This window comes from Leptodactylus fuscus, chromosome 5, assembly GCF_031893055.1.
Source record: "Leptodactylus fuscus isolate aLepFus1 chromosome 5, aLepFus1.hap2, whole genome shotgun sequence".
In the NCBI taxonomy this organism is placed as follows: domain Eukaryota; kingdom Metazoa; phylum Chordata; class Amphibia; order Anura; family Leptodactylidae; genus Leptodactylus; species Leptodactylus fuscus.
The window spans coordinates 126,534,423-126,553,917 of NC_134269.1; the positions used below are offsets into that span (position 1 = coordinate 126,534,423).

General features: G+C 42.9%; 1 protein-coding gene and 1 long non-coding RNA gene across 2 annotated transcripts in view; one reads left to right on the plus strand and one right to left on the minus strand.

Annotated features, from left to right (window-relative positions):
* Positions 1 to 12,574, minus strand: part of LOC142203452 (uncharacterized) — a 183,670-nt gene extending 171,096 nt beyond the window's left edge. The window contains exon 1 of the long non-coding RNA XR_012716110.1: positions 12,565 to 12,574. This is a non-coding gene — a long non-coding RNA (uncharacterized LOC142203452). The remainder of the gene's footprint in view (positions 1 to 12,564) is intronic.
* The window catches only part of GRM8 (glutamate metabotropic receptor 8), a 744,367-nt gene that overhangs the window by 252,459 nt on the left and 472,413 nt on the right, over positions 1 to 19,495 (plus strand). The window lies entirely within an intron of this gene.

Here is a 19,495-nt window from a genome sequence, read left to right on the forward strand (position 1 = left end):
CTATTTAGCAGTACTATCACACTAAACCTGCTGCTATCTCTGTTCCTCTGTTCTGTCCTAACTCCTCCACTCTCCATAGATTAATATAGTCATATTTAATCAGGGTATTGTGACCTGCAGTGATATTGCAGAATTTTTATTGTCAGTTTTGCAGAGGAATGAAAAGCAAAGAAAAAGCCTGATATCACAGAAACATGCTTCTTTCTCCTGCTAAGGTATATGGCAAAGTTTCCTATAACTGTACTATTGATTTTTGCAAAGTGTGTTGAAAAGTTAATGACTAGAGATGAGTGAACAGTGAAATATTTGATATTCGTTTCAAATAGGGAGTCTAAGATTGGTCCACAGCAGTCTCCATTGTGGTCTGATCTCAGATGTAGCAGTGTTGAGCGCACAGCACTGCTACATCTGAGATGTAGCAGTGTTGAGCACACAGCACTGTTACATCTCAGGTGTAGCAGAGTTGACACAGTGCTGCTACATCTCAGGTATAGCAAACTTGAGTGGGAGCGGACTTTTTCCCATAGGAATGCATTGACAAGTGTTGATTGACCGAATGCCATAAAGTGTACCGCATTCAGCCAATCAACACTGGTTCTGCTGGAGGCTTGTCTGTGAGGAGGTGGAGTCTAAGATTAGTCCTCAGCAGTCTCCATTGTGGTCCGATCTCCGGTATAGCAGAGTTGACACAGCTCTGCCACACCTGAGATGCAGCAGAGCTGGCCGTGCGCAGAGCTCTGCTACACCTGAGATGCAGCAGAGCTGGCCATGCACTGAGCTCTGCTACACCTGAGATGCAGCACAGCTGGCCGTGTGCTGAGCTCTGCTACACCTGAGATGCAGCAGAGAGCTGGCCGTGTGCTGAGCTCTGCTACACCTGAGATGCAGCAGTGCCGTGCGCTCAACGCTGTGTCAACTCTGCTACATCTGAGATCGGACCACAATGGAGACTGCTGTGGACCGATCTTAGACTCCGCCTCCTCCGGCAGAACCAGCATTGGTTGAATGCTGTACATTGTATGGCATTCGGCCAATCAACACTGGTCAATGCATTCCTATGAGAAAAAGTCAGCTCCCGTATAACGCAAGCTGACAGGGATCCCTATGAGATAGAGCCCCAAAGAGCTGTTTTAGTAACATTCCTACCTAAATAAAGATAATCCCTAGCTAACGCTGCCAGTACATCTATCCCTGTCTCACAGTCACATAGTTCACAGTCTCATATGAACCGAATCTTAATTCCACCATTTGTATAATGTGGAGGTCACCTGATTTAGCCAGCCAATTACTTTTTCCGATTTTTTTTTTTTTTTTTTTTAATGCCTACATTATGTAGGGGAGGTGGGACAGGAATTCTGACAGTTATTTGTGCAAAAAAGCGCCAGGAAAGGTGGAAGGGGATATGAATTTTTAGTGCTTTTGCCGAGTGGTATTCAATTGGAATCGAATATCTCGAGCAGCCTGATATTTGATCGAATACCAATTCGATCGAATGCCGTTCGCTCATCTCTATTAGTGACCATTTAAAGGGGCTCTATCACTGGGAAAAGTCATTTTTATCTAAACACATGCTTGCATAGGCTTTAGAAAGGCTATTCCACACTTACCTTTTGTATGTAGATTGCTTCAGTGGTCTCTGAATAAGTCCGTTTTTATTCATATGCTAATGAGCCTCCAGCCAGTACAGGAAGTTCCCAGCAGCCTCCTCTCTCCCATTATCTTCTATGTGTGTGAAGCAAACAGGAAGCGAGTCATCAGCAGCAGCAGGAGCCGTCTCCCATAGAAGACAATAGGAGAGGTGTGCACCTTCTATCGTGCACTAGTCTAATTAGCATATGAATATAAACGGACTTATTCAGAAACCAGTGAGGCAATCTACATACAAAAGGTAGGTGTGAAATAGACTTTCTAAGGGCTATGCAAAGGTGTGATTAGTTAAAAATGACTTTTCCTAGTGATAGAGCCCCTTTAAGTACATTTATCACATTGCCATATTCCCTGCAAATTCTTTTTCTGCTCAAGTAACTAATAAATAAAGTATATTTTTGCACAGTTTATATTTTTGTGGACATTATTCATTGTTTTACTACCCTTGATACTAGATAGGTATATCATAGATTTATAAAAACTGCCCATAGGAACCAGTCACAACACAGGTTTCATTTTTGAAAGTCCATATACTATATGAAAGATGTGCTGTTATTGGCTGCTATGGGCAAGAAAAAATTATTTTTTTTCAGACAGTTTGACAACATTTCTCCATGGAGTCCATCAGAGCCTATAATGCTTTCATTTTGTAAAGCTGTGTACTATGGAGTTAAAGCAGGGTCTGTTCATAGGAATCTGGGTACTTGCTATTATTCAGAATATAAACAAACACGAGAACTTACCATTCTGTTCCAAATTGACTGTTTTGGAGAGATTAAGAGAGCTCCGAACTTGGCTTTTGACATTGGCTTCATGGTAATTAGTTTACTGGTCAGGAGTATAAGCCAGTGTTAACATAAAACTAATATTAGGACAACATTCTAGCCAAGCAATGCTTCATTTCTTTCTGATAAATCTGTGTTTATTCCTCTGTCTCTTTTCTTTACTTCTCCACCCTCTAGCTCTGTGTAAGTCATTCTGCTTTCTTCTCTGCCACCTGGGAGGTCATGCTGTTGTAGAAATGGCAGAGAGGGGTTGGCTTGTTTTCCCTTGTCCTTTTGATCATGTTACAATATGCTGACAGTATTAAGGTTCTCTTACTGTGAGCTTTATAAATATGTATAAACATTATAGTGATTCACATTGGAAGACTGCATTGTCATTTACACGATTTCTACTCAGAACACCAAATGGTGGGGATTTGTTGGCTAACATAAATCATCCATTTTGGTTATTGAACATTAACAGAAATAGAAAAACAAAGTATATATTTTTTTTTACCATAATGCTAATAACATTTTGTTTCACTTGGACCTGTTAAGGAGAAGGCTATTTGGACTTTGCCATGTTTTAAGCAGAACACACTAAGATTGTCTTCTCAATTCTACCGTCCAAAAATTCCATTCAATTATTTCCCCTCTTCTTTGAACCAAAGAGGTTGTAGAGGCTGTAAAATAACTATTCTATTAAACAAATACTGCATTGAGCTACAATGGCAGACAATATTACACCATTTAAAGCAATTGATGCTTACCGACTGTGCCCCCAGAAAGTTAATGCTGGATCACTGCAGAACAAAGCCGTGGACTCTCGACAAAAAAATAAATTTAAATCTATGAGAAAAAGGCGTACAGAATCAGTATTTTATTCTAAGGTAGATTTAAGCACTCCATCACTGTCCTTAAAAAGACTGTACATCAAAACATACCTTATTAATAACAAATTAATATGCTTCATATACTTTAATGGAACTGATGTGCATATACCTGAAAAGACTTGTAAGCATCAAGACACATGAGTGAATTTATTCATCAAACGTATTATATTAGACTCTCCTGTTTGTTTTCATTTTTTCTCAATTTAAATATCATTTACATTGTGAAAGGTCTCAAACTGTGCGCTGGTTAAATTTCAGATAAACCATTGAAAATAGAAATAAAAGCTTGTTACATAGTACACTGAATACTGCTGAGATGCTAAACAAATCGGACTACATATACTACTGAAATGATGGTTAAATGCATTATGTTTTTTACATAATTATTGAAAATGTTACTTAGACATGTACTTCAGGATTTTCCATATTTTCACATATTTCTCTCCCAAGCTGTGTTTCCAAAGCTGTGTTTTAGACACAACTCATCCAGCTGTTACTTAAAGAAGTACTCCGATGACTCTGCTATAATAGGCCTTATTACTGATGGCGACGATAGGGAATACAGAGACTTAAACCGGGATTTTGTTGAATGGTGCCAGCAGAACCAGCTCAGGATTAATGCTGGGAAGACCAAGGAGATGGTGGTGGACTTTAGTAAATGGAGAAGTGTTCTGGGTGGCTCCTCAACAATAAACTAGAATGGGCTGATCACCTGGAGGCGCTGCACATAAAGGTCCACAGCAGACTCTACCTGCTCTGGAGGCTGAGGGCCTTTGGAGTCCAGGGGCCACTTCTTAGGGCCTTCTTCAACTCTGTGGTTGCTTCAGCCATCTTTTTCGGTGTGGCCTGCTGGGGGAGCAGTATATCAACCAGGGACAGAAATAGACTTGACAGGCTGATCAGAAGGGCCAGCTCTGTCCTGGGGAGCCCCCTGGACTCAGTACAGGTGGTGGGTGACAGAAGGATACTGTCAGTGGTGACCTCCATGTGGGAGAACAAATCCCACCACCATGTATGAGACCTTGATGGGACTTGGCAGCACTGTAAGTGACCGTCTGCTTCACCCCAAGTGTGAGAAGGAGCGCTATCGCAGGTCCTTCCTTTCAACCGCGACCAGGCTGTATAATCTACATCAGTCCAAGCGAAGATCACTAATGATTATGATTATGAAGTCTTCCTTCTTTCTTCTTCTGTTCCTTAGCTGCTATAGACTCCTAGTATATCTTCTCTTCTCAGCATATGTGTGCCTACATCTGTAATATATTACTGTGTATTATCCTGTATCTGTATTACTATGCTGCTGTAACATGCTGAAATTTCCCCACTGTGGGACTATTAAAGGATTATCTTATCTTCTTCTATAGAAAAAAAAAATTCTAAAGAAAGTGCTCAGGGAACTTGCAAGCTGTCATGTTGTTCCTACCTAAATGTAAGAGTGCCATGCCAAAAGATTCTTGTATGAGCAAAAGTATTAGACGTGACCTAAGGATTCCCTGTGAACGTTTTAAAGTTGAGGGGTTGTCCAGGATTTAGGTTTTCATGACCATAAACATCTGATTGATGGAGGGCTGACAAGCAGCCCTCGCAATAATCTGCTATACAGTACAAACCAAAAGTAGGAGTTTCTGTATTTTCATGACTATGAAAATTGTAGATTCACACTGAAGGTATCAAAACTATGAATTAACACATGTGGAATTGTATACTTAACAAAAAAGTGTGAAACAACTGAAAATATGTCTTATATTCCAGGTTCTTAAAAGTAGCCACCTTTTGCTTTGATTACTGCTTTGCACACTCTTAGGGGCCACTATGTAATGGATTCCCACTCCTTGGAGGAAGCATAAGTGTGAAATGTACGTCAGGGTCCTTCTGATTCACATTATCAGGGTTCTGCTGAGTCACATTAACAGGGTCCTGCTGAGTCACATTATCAGGGTCCTGCTGATTCACATTATCAGGGTCCTGCTGAGTCACCTTATCAGGGTTCTGCTGAGTCACATTATCAGGGTCCTGTTGATTCACATTATCAGGGTCCTGCTGATTCACATTATCAGGATCCTGCTGATTCACATTGTCAGGGTTCTGCTGAGTCACATTATCAGGGTCCTGCTGAGTCACATTACAGGGTCCTGCTGATTCACATTATCAGGGTTCTGCTGAGTCACATATTCATGTTCATACAGGATGATATAATTGTATTTCTTACATTATACTGATCTCTGTTGGTTGGTTGTTTTATCTATTTTATATTGAGATGTATAATTTCTTATAAAGATGTTAATTAATGTTGTTTTTTGCACTTATTTTTGGTATGTTAATATACTTTTTGTGTAAAATATAATCTTGCTAGCAAGAAAAATCACAGCAAAATAAGATATTACACTGGATGTGGCCGCACCCTGGGTGCACAGAACAGATTATTTGCTTAAAGGTTGTATTTGTCAGTAATAAGATTGACACTAAAAAGGTCTGTTCACTAGGCCTCTAACAGCCCCTACAGCATCATGTAAGTGGTTTGGAAGTGATTTAGGTGGTGATAAAATCCCTTTAACTATGCTGTATTGCTAATGTTAGCATCATGTGAATGAGTTTCTCAAACTTGGTATATTCCACCTAAATCATGTTCATTTAAGGCATAACGCCACTTACATTCAGTTAATTTCATGCTCTAAATGTCATGTATTTTATACAAGAGTGCATTAAATACAATCCCAATATGTTCTCTGGGTTAAAAGGCTTACATAAAATCTTTGTCAAATCTTAATGGATGTAACAAATGATGAAAGTACTATAAAATATCTAGAGGCTCATTCATAATTGACCAATGCTGGCAAGCTAAGATACAATCAATGCTGTTTTGCATGAGGGAATCAGATGTGTAAGATCATGGCTTCAGTTTAAGCACTATAATATATAATAAACCGCGAATCTCAAAGTATTTTGAATTTATTTTTGGCAGTTTTATTGTAACCAATTTAATTTTAGGAATCTGGTATTGTCCTTTTAGGTACTAGCCACCACTCTTAGGCCAATTTAGTGGGGACAGTGGCGTAACTAGGAATGGCGGGGCCCTGTGGTGAACTTTTGACATGGGCCCCCTTGACCGATGACCAAGACCCCGATTGCCCCTTCTCCCCTCTGCATTGCTGTGTGCACTATTATGCCCCATAGTGGCCCCTGCACACAGTATTATTGCCCCATAGTGGCCCCTGCACACAGTATTATTGCCCCATAGTGGCTCCTGAACACAGTATTATTGCCTCATAGTGGCCTCTGCACACAGTATTATGCCCCATAGTGGCCCCTGCACACAGCATTATTGTCCCGTAGCGGCCTCTGCACAATATTATGCCCCATAGTGGCCCCTGCACACAGTATTATGTCCCATAGTGACCCCTGCACACAGTGTTATGGCCCACTGTAGACACCCATGAACAATTGTTAGGGTGTCTAAAAAGACCCCTAAGTATAATATTAGTGTTTGTGGGGCCCGTGGCGTGACTTACTGATCCCAGCCCCTGCCAGGATCGGTAAGTAAATAGGGCCTGTTACCGACTGGAGTAACTCCAGCCGGTAACGGCCTATTAAAAAAAAAAAGAATGCAAGGGTAGTGGCTGTCGCCGGGCCCCTAATGTCCCAGGCCCTGTGGCAGCTGCTACCGTTGCTACCCTGGTAGTTACGTCACTGGGGGGAGGCGTTCCTCACTGCTCAGCATCATCACTGGGCAGTAAGGAATGCCCCCTCTCACACTACAGAACAATAGACACTTGTCAGGATACGGAGTCGCCGCGGTCTCCTTGCTGCGCGGCGTCTCCCTGGGAGATGTGTTAGGAGTTCTATTGGGTGTGCTTAGGTCATTAAGGGTTAATCTTTTCCTTACCTTCAGTCTCCATGTCATTAGCCATCAGGTGTGTTCTCTGCTGCTATTTAAACTCCACCCAGGCATGGATCCTTGCCAGCCATTCACTTTGTGGTTCCTGGTCCCCCTGCTCAGTCTGATTCCCTGTCTGTTAATATTCGGTCTGTTCTCTTGGTTAATCTGCCCGGCTTGTATTTTTGACTATCCCTTGTCTTTTGATTTGGTAGGCGCACTTCAATTAGGAAGTGCATGGGTCTGCCTCATCTCAGATATTACAGCATAGTTATAGCTGCAGGGCCTGCGACCCCTTTTGTCATTAGTTGCACAGTGTTGCTTTCCCAGCTGTGTCACTTTGCACTGCCTGACCCTGACTCCAATCCTTACATAATGGCTGGCCCTTACCCTAGACAGGCCGCCCGGCAGTTTAGTATGGATGCCGAACACTCCGTAACTGACCGCCTGGATGAACTGTCAAGGCAGGTGCAGGGCATGGCTGGGTTAATTAACCAAGTCTCGCAGCGTCTGGAGGCTTTGCCTGATCCAGCATCAGCCGCTGCAGGTGCTTCTATTCAATCACCAGTTTTTCCCACATTGAATACCCGTCAGGATCCTAAAATGCTCTTGCCTGACCGTTTTGATGGTAAACCAGACAGATTCCGAACATTTCGGGAATCTTGCCGTTTATTTTTTCGTTTTAATTTCCTTTCTTCTGAAGCAGAGCAGGTGGCGCTGGTGGTGTCCCTTCTACGAGGGTCACCACAAGACTGGGCCTTGGCTCTACCTGCTGGAGCTCCTGAATGGAATTCATTAAATAAGTTTTTTCAAACATTAGGTCAGATTTATGATGACCCTAATAGAGTTGCCTTGGCCGAGTCCCATCTGTTGTCTATTCAGCAGGGAGTTAGAACTGCTGAGGACTATTCTACGGAGTTTCGCCAGTGGAGCTCGCAGTCAGGGTGAACAGACAGACCTTTGTTAACCCTTTTTAGACAAGGCTTATCAGATTCTGTAAAAGATGCTCTAGTAAGTCATCCAGTCCCTGAAAATCTAGGAGACTTTATGTCCTTGGCTATTTCTATTGATAGGAGGCTTAGGGAAAGGCGTAGAGAGAAATTAAGCAAACCTGGGTCCTCAGCTAAATCCTGGTCTGTCCTTTCGGAACCTATACCTCCTTTTGCTGTCCCTACCTCTAGTCCTATACCTAAAGAAGAACCAATGATATTGGGGTCCACAACCGCCTCCAGGAGAAAGTATCGCCTAGAAAACGCTCTGTGTCTGTATTGCGGCAAACCTGGACATATCCTGAGAAACTGTCCAACCAGACCTAAACCACCGCCGGGAAACGCCAATGCCTGAGTGATTGCCGGGAGGGTCACTCAGGCACACAGGTACCTCCTAATAATATTGAGAAATGTTTACTCCCTGCTATTCTTGTTAATGGTAATAAAACTTTTGCATGTCAGGCGATGGTGGATTCAGGTGCCGCCATGAACTTCATCCATGAAGTGGTGGCACAAGCCCTAGGAATTGAATTGATTCCCTTGAAATACCCATTTCAGGTATCTGGAGCAGATCTAACCCGTTTGTCTGAAGGGAAAATCTTAGCCCGTACTGCTGAGGTGCAGTTTTTTGTCGGCAGTTTACATGTTGAAAAAGTGTCATTTTTTGTTATGAAAAAACTGGCTGCAGACGTTATTCTTGGTTTACCCTGGTTGCGTGTACATAATCCAGTGTTTAATTGGGAAACTTCGGAGTTGGTTAGATGGGGAGATTCCTGTACTTCTCATATTAATTCTGTTTGTACTATCAAAAATGATATCAAAATTCCGGAATTTATTACCGAGTTCAAAGACGTCTTTGACGAGCTCAATGCGGAGGCATTGCCTCCACATCGACCTTATGACTGCGCAATTGATTTGGTTCCTGGAGCTAAACTACCCAAAGGTCGCATTTTTAACCTTTCAGCTCCAGAGCGCGAGTCCATGCGCCAGTACATTAAAGAGAGCCTATCTAAAGGACATATCCGACCTTCAGTTTCTCCTGTGGGGGCGGGGTTTTTCTTCGTTGAAAAAAAAGATGGTGGCCTCCGACCTTGTATTGACTACAGGGAGTTGAATAAGATTACGGTCAAAGACCAACATCCTCTGCCACTCATTCCGGATCTTTTTAACCAGGTGGTGGAGGCTCGATGGTTTTCTAAAATTGACCTCCGCGGAGCTTACAACTTGATTCAGATAAGAGACGGGGATGAGTGGAAAACCGCATTTAATACCCCTGAAGGTCATTTTGAATACCAAGTTATACCTTTTGGTTTGAGCAATGCTCCGGCAGTATTTCAACGTTTTGTGAATGACATTTTTAGGGATCTGTTAGGTAGATATCTAGTAATTTATTTAGATGACATCCTCATATTCTCACCGGACTGGGAGTCACATCAGCAACAAGAGGTTCTTCTTAGGCTACGTCAAAACCACCTCTGTGCTAAGTTATCCAAGTGTCAATTTGGAGTCCAGGAGATAGGTTTTTTGGGATACATCCTTACTCCTGGTACCATTGGTATGGATCCCAGAAAGGTATCTGCAGTACTTGAATGGGAGAAACCTACTACCTTAAAAGAAGTTCAGAGGTTTCTAGGTTTCGCCAACTATTACCGAAAATTTATCTGAAATTTTTCTTCCACTGTTAAACCTCTCACCGATTTGACCAAAAAGGGGGCGGATCCTGCCTCCTGGACACCAGAGACGGAGGTAGCGTTCACCACCTTAAAACAACTTTTTTCTTCTGCCCCAGTCCTGGTCCATCCTGATCCTGAATTGCCCTTTATTGTAGAGGTTGACGCTTCAGAAGAAGGTGGAGGAGCCATCCTGTCTCAGGGCACTGAACCATTGACTAAGAGACCACCACACGGGTCTCGAAACGCGTAGGCCTTCATGTTTTTATCTTCTGGATCCATGCTGTAAGAAAAATCTTTTTTCTTTTTTTAACAATGTGAAGTAAAAGTTATATTTTATTCATCCATTAGTGTGGGGCGTGCTGGATATTTTACCATTGGTTCATAGTCACGTTCATCCTTCAGTCGGAGGTTCCGTGCACCCCTTATCACTTACATTCCATTCGTACTTGATTGCAGAGTTGAGCGTTTTCTTTTTGTATTTTACTGAACCATTTACCAACCTCCAACCTATCGCCTACTTTTCCAGGAGCTTCTCCACTACCGAGGCCAATTATGATGTTGGCAATAGAGAGCTTCTGGCGATTAAGTGGGTCTTTGAAGAGTGGAGGCACTTCCTGGAGGGGGCCAGACATAAAATTACTGTACTGACTAACCACAAAAACTTATTATATTTAGACAAGGCGAAAAGATTAAATCCCCGTCAAGCCAGGTGGGCTCTATTTTTCACTAGGTTCCACTTTGTAATTACCTACCGTCCCGGCTCAAAGAATACTAAAGCAAATGCCTTGTCCAGAAGTTTTGGTCTTAGTGGTAGTTCTGATGGGGAACCTGAAAATATACTTGCTCCTGGGGTGGTAGTGGCAGTTGTGACCTCGGATCTTGAAACCCGTATCCTCAACACTCAGGATGCTGCCCCTAGTGCGCTACCGCCAGGTAAATTGTTTGTCCCTAGTCACCTCCGCTTGGAGCTCTTAGAGGAGATCCACTCCTCTGTTCTGGCAGGTCATCCAGGCATTACTGGTACTGGGAATCTGTTATCACGTACATATTGGTGGCCATCTTGGCAACGGGATGTTAAGTTTGTTCATTCTTGCGAGACCTGTGCCAGATCTAAGGTGCCCCATCAACTTCCAGCGGGTCTTTTACATGCACTCCCGCTACCCAATAGACCCTGGTCACACATCTCCATGGATTTTATTACCGATCTCCCGTCCTCTAAAGGGAAATCGGTAATTTGGGTTGTAGTAGATCGTTTTTCTAAGATGTCCCACTTTGTTGCCTTGAAAAAATTGCCTTCAGCTAAATTGTTGGCCTGGTTGTTTATCCGTCACATTTTACGTCTACATGGTATTCCTTCAAATGTGGTATCGGACAGGGGCGTACAGTTTGTGTCCAGGTTTTGGAAAGCCTTTTGTAACAGGTTGGGAGTCTCTCTTTCTTTCTCCTCAGCCTTCCACCCAGAGACTAATGGTCAAACAGAGAGATTGAATCAATCTTTGGAACAGTATTTGAGGTGCTTTGTGTCTGATTGCCAAGATAAATGGAGTGAATATTTGCCCATGGCTGAGTTTGCACTAAATAATCATGTCAACTCCTCGACTCAGTCATCTCCTTTCCACATTAACTATGGTTTTCACCCCAGATTCTCCTCAGGAACAGGTAATGAATTTGCCTTTTCCTCAGTAGAGGACATTGCTAAATCTCTCTGTACTGTATGGGCTGAAAGCCTGGCATCGCTGAGAAAAGCCCAGGCTAATCAAGTAAATTTCGCCAACAGAAAGCGCCACCCTGGACCTGACTTTGTGGTGGGTGACAAGGTCTGGTTATCCACTAAAAATCTCCAACTTCGTGTTCCATCTTCTAAGTTTGCCCCGCGTTTTATTGGTCCATATCCCATTTCTGAAATAATCAACCCTGTGTCATTCAAATTATCACTTCCTAGGTTCCTCCATATTCACCCAGTTTTTCATAAGTCCCTACTCAAAAAGTATGTTCCGGCAATGGTCACTCGTTCCCCACCCGAACCCGTGATCGTTCAGGGGGAACTAGAGTATGAGATGGAACGGGTCATTGATTCATGCAGAGTGCGGAATTCCCTTCAGTTCCTCATACATTGGAAGGGGTATGGACCGGAGGAGCGTGTTTGGGTGGCAGCCAGAGACCTTCACGCTCCTAGATTGGTGGAGAAGTTTTTCCGTTCTTATCCTACTAAGCCAGGGGGTCCTCTTGAGGGTCCGGAGGCCCCTCCTCAAAGGGGGGGGTACTGTCAGGATACGGAGTCGCCGCGGTCTCCTTGCTTGGTGACGTGTTAGGAGTTCTATTGGGTGTGCTTAGGTCATTAAGGGTTAATCTTTTCCTTACCTTCAGTCTCCATGTCATTAGCCATCAGGTGTGTTCTCTGCTGCTATTTAAACTCCACCCAGGCATGGATCCTTGCCAGCCATTCACTTTGTGGTTCCTGGTCCCCCTGCTCAGTCTGATTCCCTGTCTGTTAATATTCGGTCTGTTCTCTTGGTTAATCTGCCCGGCTTGTATTTTTGACTATCCCTTGTCTTTTGATTTGGTAGGCGCACTTCAATTAGGAAATGCATGGGTCTGGCTCATCTCAGATATTACAGCATAGTTATAGCTGCAGGCCCTGCGACCCCTTTTGTCATGAGTTGCACAGTGTTGCTTTCCCAGCTGTGTCACTTTGCACTGCCTGACCCTGACTCCAATCCTTACAACACTACTGTGAAGAAGGGTGTTCCTGACTGACTGTCAGAAATGCCCTTCTGACAGTGAAGAGCTCCGGTACTGCACCGATAGCTCTTCACTGGGGGCACAGAATAGGAAAGCCAATGCGCTGAATTCAGCATACTGTCGGCTTTCTAGCAGTGTAATACACCACATGTGCCCGAGGAGGTGGAAGGTCCTCTTTAACAAAACCTTAATGTAGACACATTCTAACATCTGTAATATGGCTTGCATAGTCCATCTTAAATGGACTTAGATTGCCTAGATGTGTGTACCCTTGCTCTAGTATGAATTTGGATAAGGACTCCAAGTTCTTATGAAGCCAAGTTAATCCATGATTGTGACATGCTAGCTAAGCCCTAAGCAGGCTCCTGCTCACATCACAGCCAATGGATGGTTGCTTATAGATGCATCTGCCATATCACCTTGTTGTTTTGAAAATATGTTAATCTAGTGACACACAAAATTTGTTAATCTAGTGATATATCCAACCAAGTGACACAGCAACAACTAACACATCTAAAGTAGTACTAACTTTCACTGACCACAAAGTATTCATAGCTATATTGGAGATAGTATTTGTCATTGCAAGCAACTTTTCTTTGCATTGTAAGTGAACAACTGGGTCCTTAAATTTTGTGATTAAAAACTGTTATTGAAAGTGTTGTTCAGATGTTACATCACAATTATGTTTCTCAAAGGGGTTTCAAGACATTTAGTGTGATCATGAGTCTGATGGCACTTGCTGTTAAAGGCCCACTAAAGCTAGAATCCAAGCAAATAGAGAATAAATAATTCCCTATATGACACTTCTCTACTGATTTTTCTTGTTCTTCTTTTGTCTTATATCATAATTGCAAAGCATGAAAAATAAACGAGAAAAGCTGCGTATTCTTCTCTATTGCAGCAGCCTTCCCTCTCCCCCTCCAATGCTAGTGGATGTGAGTCATAGAGATGAGGAGGTGATGGCAGGGTTTAGGCATACCTCCCAACATTTGAAGAACCGAAAGAGGGACAAAATGTGCGGCACGCGTAGCGCGCCACGGCACATTTAGCCCCACCCACTTTTGTGTTGACTCCGCCCACTTGTTAATTTTTCATGTGCCCGCACACAGTATAATCCTCCTACAGTCACCCGTAAATTATATGTCCCCCCTCTATCTCTCCCCCAGTTTCATATACACCCTTCATCTGCCCCCAGTTTCATGTCCCCCTTCCATCTCTGCCCCCAGTTTCATGTCCTCTCCATCTCTGCCCCCAGTTTCATGTCCTCTCCATCTCTGCCCCCAGATTCATGTCCCCTCCATCTCTGCCCCCAGATTCATGTCCCTCCATCTCTGCCCCCAGATTCATGTCCCCCATCTCTGCCCCCAGATTCATGTCTCCACATCTCTGCCCCCAGATTCATGTCTCCACATCTCTGCCCCCAGATTCATGTCCTCTCCATCTCTGCCCCCAGATTCATGTCCTCTCCATCTCTGCCCCCAGATTCATGTCCTCTCCATCTCTGCCCCCAGATTCATGTCCTCTCCATCTCTGCCCCCAGATTCATGTCCTCTCCATCTCTGCCCCCAGATTCATGTCCCCACATCTCTGCCCCCAGTGTCATGCCGTCCTCTCCATCTCTGCCCCCAGTGTCATGCCGTCCTCTCCATCTCTGCCCCCAGTGTCATGCCGTCCTCTCCTTCATCTGCCCCCAGTTTCACATTCCACCTCCACATTACACTTACCTTCTCCTCCGCTCCCTCACTGCTCTCTGTGCGCCTCTCTCGCTGACACATATGCGGCTGAAGCAAGGAGCTGACACAGGTCAGCTCCTCGCTTCGCCACTGCGCGCCTCTCTCGCTGACACACATGCGGCTGAAGCGAGGAGCTGACCTGTGTCAGCTCCTCGCTTCGCCGCTGCCGCCGGCTACTGGCTTGTAGACGCGATCATCACATCGTGTCTACAAGCCAGTAGCCGGCGGCGAAGCGAGGAGCTGACACAGGTCAGCTCCTCACTTCAGCCACATATGTGTCAGCGAGAGAGACGCGCAGCGGCGAAGCGAGGAGCTGACCTGTGTCAGCTCCTTGCTTCAGCCGCATATGTGTTCAACTCAGATCTGCGTCCTCTGGACGCAGATCTGAGTTGAAATCGGGACATACCTCCCTCCAACCGGGACCGCGGGACATGTCACCCAAATCGTGAATGTCCTGCGGAAATCGGGACGGTTGGGAGGTATGGTTTAGGATATACACTTATCTACTGCTAGTGTGGCCCTTGTGTTGGGAGGAATCCTCCAAGTAGCTGATAGCACGAAATAGATGTGAGTAAAAGGTATCACTAGTGCCAGCAGTAACATACACACAGGGGCACCAGTTAACTATACCTCACTCAACTCACAATGACAACAATATAACAGTACAACTCCACAGAGAAAGGAAAGTCATCCAACTCTCCCAAACTTCTGAATGGCAAATATATCTATGTATGCTTCGATAATTACCGTCATTCCTATATTCTTGTAATATTATTTATGCTTACCTTTCAGGAGCTTTGGAAAGCTGAGTAAAAAAACATATGTACTAAATAGTATGGTATACCATGCCATATTTGCTTTACAGGGCCTCAAGAAAGCTGGGTAGTGTATCAAGTAATACTGTAATAGGGAATAAATAATGCTGAATAAATAATGAAGTCATACAATATAACACAAATCTCCCTGATGGAAAGTTGGGTAAAGTAGAACGTAGAGCTGTTGTAAGAAATATTGAATACTATAGCAAAACAAATCTCAGATCTCTCTCCATAATTGTGCCACATCTTGCAGACATTGCTGTAATAGGAACTAGTGAGTACTAAATATACCTAAATGGTTCCCCCATCCCAGCTCTGTATTTGCTCAATAAACTGCCAGACATGTCCTTCAGAATCCCTGGAAAGCTGGGTAACATGACATGACTAGTTGTTACAGACACCACTTAAGAAAAATGCACCTAAATAAATTCCTCCCTCCTTTCTCTGTAATTGTGCCACTTTGTTAGATTTTTCTTTCAGGGTGCTGACATAGATAGCTAGCTAGCCACACTTTCTGTGATGTCATGCTAGTGCTTGTAGACAGTCTCCAGATGGTACTGGCACTGTCTGCCCACTCTGTGTCTGAAAGATGTCTGCTCAGAGCAGTTTATGAACTATCACACCACTTTTTTATCCTTGTTTTTCAGGGTTTAGTGTCCCTTTAAATCCTTAATTTGTTAGCCTGCTACAATTTCTCTCCTGTGACATCATACGGGATCACTGCTGAAGCCTGTGATGGGGCCACAGCTATGACATGGGCATGCCAAGCATCATGGCTCTTTGTAGGCTTGGAACTCTGTAGGTCAATCGTCCCTTTTACCCCTTGTACACATCAGTGTTTGGATTCTATTATGGGGAGTCCGCATGAGGACCCCCCCCCCCCAACGTAATACCAAACGCAAGTGCAAGCACTGGTGCAGTAAAAGCACACGGACCCCATAGACTATAATGGGGTCCATGTGCTTACTCCCAGATCTCCACAGGGATCTTGTGGACAGGAAAGTAGTTCACCATTTCCTTTCCTGTCCCCATAATTCATGAGGGCAGCGCGCGGCAAGAACACAGATCCCATTATAGTCTATGGGGTCCATGTGCTTTTACTGCACCAGCGCTTGCACTTACGTTTGGTATTCTGTTTGGGGGGGGTCCTCATGTGGACTCCCCCGGAAGGAATCCAAACGCTGATGTGAACGAGGGCTTAGACATTGACTGTTTTTCTTTATTGAATTCATTTTCTTCTTTAACGCCTTGTTCTCATTCTCAAATGAAGTGAAACTTGTCAGATTTGAAAAACAGGGTTTGAGCCTTTAAGGGGTTAAATACTTCATTTAGAAATTGGACATTGGTTTAGTTAAGGAAAAGGCGTTCATAATTTCTCATAAAAAATATCCAGAGAAGTTAGTGCACATAATTTTTCATCTGTTTGCTGAAGCTGCTAAAGTAGTATTCTGTTGTATTAAGGATGTATTGGTCTGAGGTTGTGATTAAATTTCTGGGATTGATTTACTATAGGGGGTCTAGTTGGGTCTGAACTAATTTTTGAGTCTGCAGTTTGGTTCTTGGTTTGGGTCAGATCTAATTAAGGTTTGACCTGTTAACTAAATTTATTAGTGTCGCTATAGAGGTTGGGCTGAGGCCAAAAATCTCTGGGTAACAAATTCTCCAGTTGTCAGGCAAAGTTGTAATAGCAGTCTGAGCAATATGAAGGAAAAAAAGAAAGAAAATGATAATAGAGAAAGAGACTAAGAGTCTACAGACAGAAAAAAAATCACTGAATATAAAAGGATTGGCTCATGAACTGTAATAGGTTGCAAAATGCTGTATAAAACATGCTAAGGAAATTTCAATACCATTGAGCATAAAAGCATGCCGCAAAATAGTGTTTCTTTAGTAGCTTATGCATAATTTAGTTTTCATGCTCTGTGCCTGAATGGTGGGCAGGGATCAGCACACACCACATATCTCTCCCCCCTAGGCATATACAGATGTGTCTATAAAGTCATCTCATCACAATGAAAACGCAGTGCAGTCTGCAGGCAGCATGTATAGATCAGGAGGAGCTGAGCAGATTTATATTTTTGTATAATTAGTATAGCTCCTTTATTCATTTAAAGCCCTGCTCTTTCTAGGCTTAAAACTCCAGTCAGTGGTCCTACGTAGTGACTGACAACTATCTTTGCATGAGTGGGCACTGAGTAGAACCACTCACTGGGCATCTAGAAAGAGCAGGGATATAAGCAAAAAATATGTACTGGAGGTTTTCTTATAAAATTTTTTTTATATATCTGATCTCATATATATATATATATATATATATATATATATATATATATATATATATATATATATATATGTGTGTGTGTGTGTCTGTCCTCTATGCTTGACAAAACAACTGGACCGATCTTCACCAAATTTGACACACAGGCACATCAGGTGTCCGGGAAGGCTTTAGACTGGGCCTCAAATCTCTCGGACGTACCGTTCCTGAGATACAGTATTCCTAAAACAATGACCTGCATTAGCCAATACAAACTCGCAAGTCTTTCACTCATATTCCAACTGCCATACAAACGGTCACTCCACATGCACACTGTCTTACTCCAGGTTTCCATAGATTTCCATAACTGATATCCAATATCCAACACTGATATTCAAACTAAGATACACACATCAAAGGATTAGATATACAGCTCATCACAAGCTATCACACATCAGAGGATTTAATACACAGCTCAGCACACAGTATCACGTATCAGAGGATTAGATACATAGGTCAGCATACACCATCACACATCAGGGAATTAGATACACAGCTCAGCGCACACTATCACACATTGGAGGATTAGATATACACCCCAGCACACAGTATCACACGTCAGATGATTAGATACACAGCTCAGCACACACTATCACACATAGGAGGATTAGATACATAGCTCAGCACACACTATCACACATCAGGGGATTAGTTACACAGCTCAACACACACCATCACACATCAGAGCTTTACTCCAGGTTTCCATAATAAACCAGTCATTTTTTCTTCACTGCTGTAAGTCAGCTTTACAGAGGCAGGACGCTGTTGATGACAGTGTTACACAAGGTCACATACACACTGCTTTACTCCAGGTAGCCATAACAACCAATCACAGGTTTTTCAACAATATCCAAACTGAGATACATATGATCACATGTGTATCTCATGCTACACAAACAGAAAAATTAAATATACCCGTGTGAAGCCGGGCCATCCTGCTAGTATATATACTTTCATACTATTTCTAGGGTGACTGCACATAGACACAAATAAGAAAGTGAGAATGTCACTGTGTTCATTTAACATCAACAAAATCATGTTTTTAGAGAAGCTCATATTTCAACATGTACTACTTAAAAGACAGAAAACATTTCTCTTTCTGTCTTATGACTCACCTAAGAAACTCATTTCCTTCCTCAAGCTTGTAGTGAAGTAGTGCTTCAATTCCCTTAGCCATGTTCATACTGCTAGCGTAAATGCAACAAAATTGTGCAAAAATTTTGGTTTACAATTCTGATACAAAGTAAGCCAACTAAGTGGTGGTATAATCAGTATTAGCCACTGTGATAAAACTGGTGCATCTTCAGACTGTCTAAGTTTGTACTAACTATTAGCAATTTGGGCAAATGTGTGTTGTGGGACAACTCTTTAAGGCTGAAGCCCTACATTGTGGAAACACAGCTTTTTTTTTGTTGCAGATTTTGCTGCATTTTTTTTTTTAGCCAAAGCCAGGAGTGGATTGAGCAGAAGGGAGACTTAAAAGAGCTTCAGTAGAGCTTCCCATTGCTTTTGTAGCCATTCTTGTCTTGCTCAAAAAACCACACCAAAATCTGCAACAACAAAAAAAAAGCTACATATCCACAACGTGGGGTCTCAGTCTTAAAGAAGATATTTCTGTTTTAGTAAATAGGTCTATTCCCTCTCCCCCTTGAAGTTGTATGACTAAATTGACTGGTGTCAGTCTCTAATTTTCTGCCATCTGTCACACCTCTGACCCCTCTGTAGCTGATGTCTTCTCGAAGTGATATATAGTGCTTCTGTGACAGCTGGTATATGAGTGGTCAGCAGATAAGTGATAGATAAGCAGTTAATTTGCTTATGTTTATAAATCAGTCCACTGTGCATTTCTTCTGTCCAGGAACTTGTAGTATGAGTCATTACAATAAATGTCCAGTGTAAAAGCATTGATAATTGATAAACCTCAACAGACCCCATGCAAATCAAGAAGGTTTTGCATAAATGTTCTGGTTTGCATTTATAACAGAATCCACAATGTGGATGGAAAAAGAACCTTAAATTGTATTTTATTTTGCATTAAAGGTTTG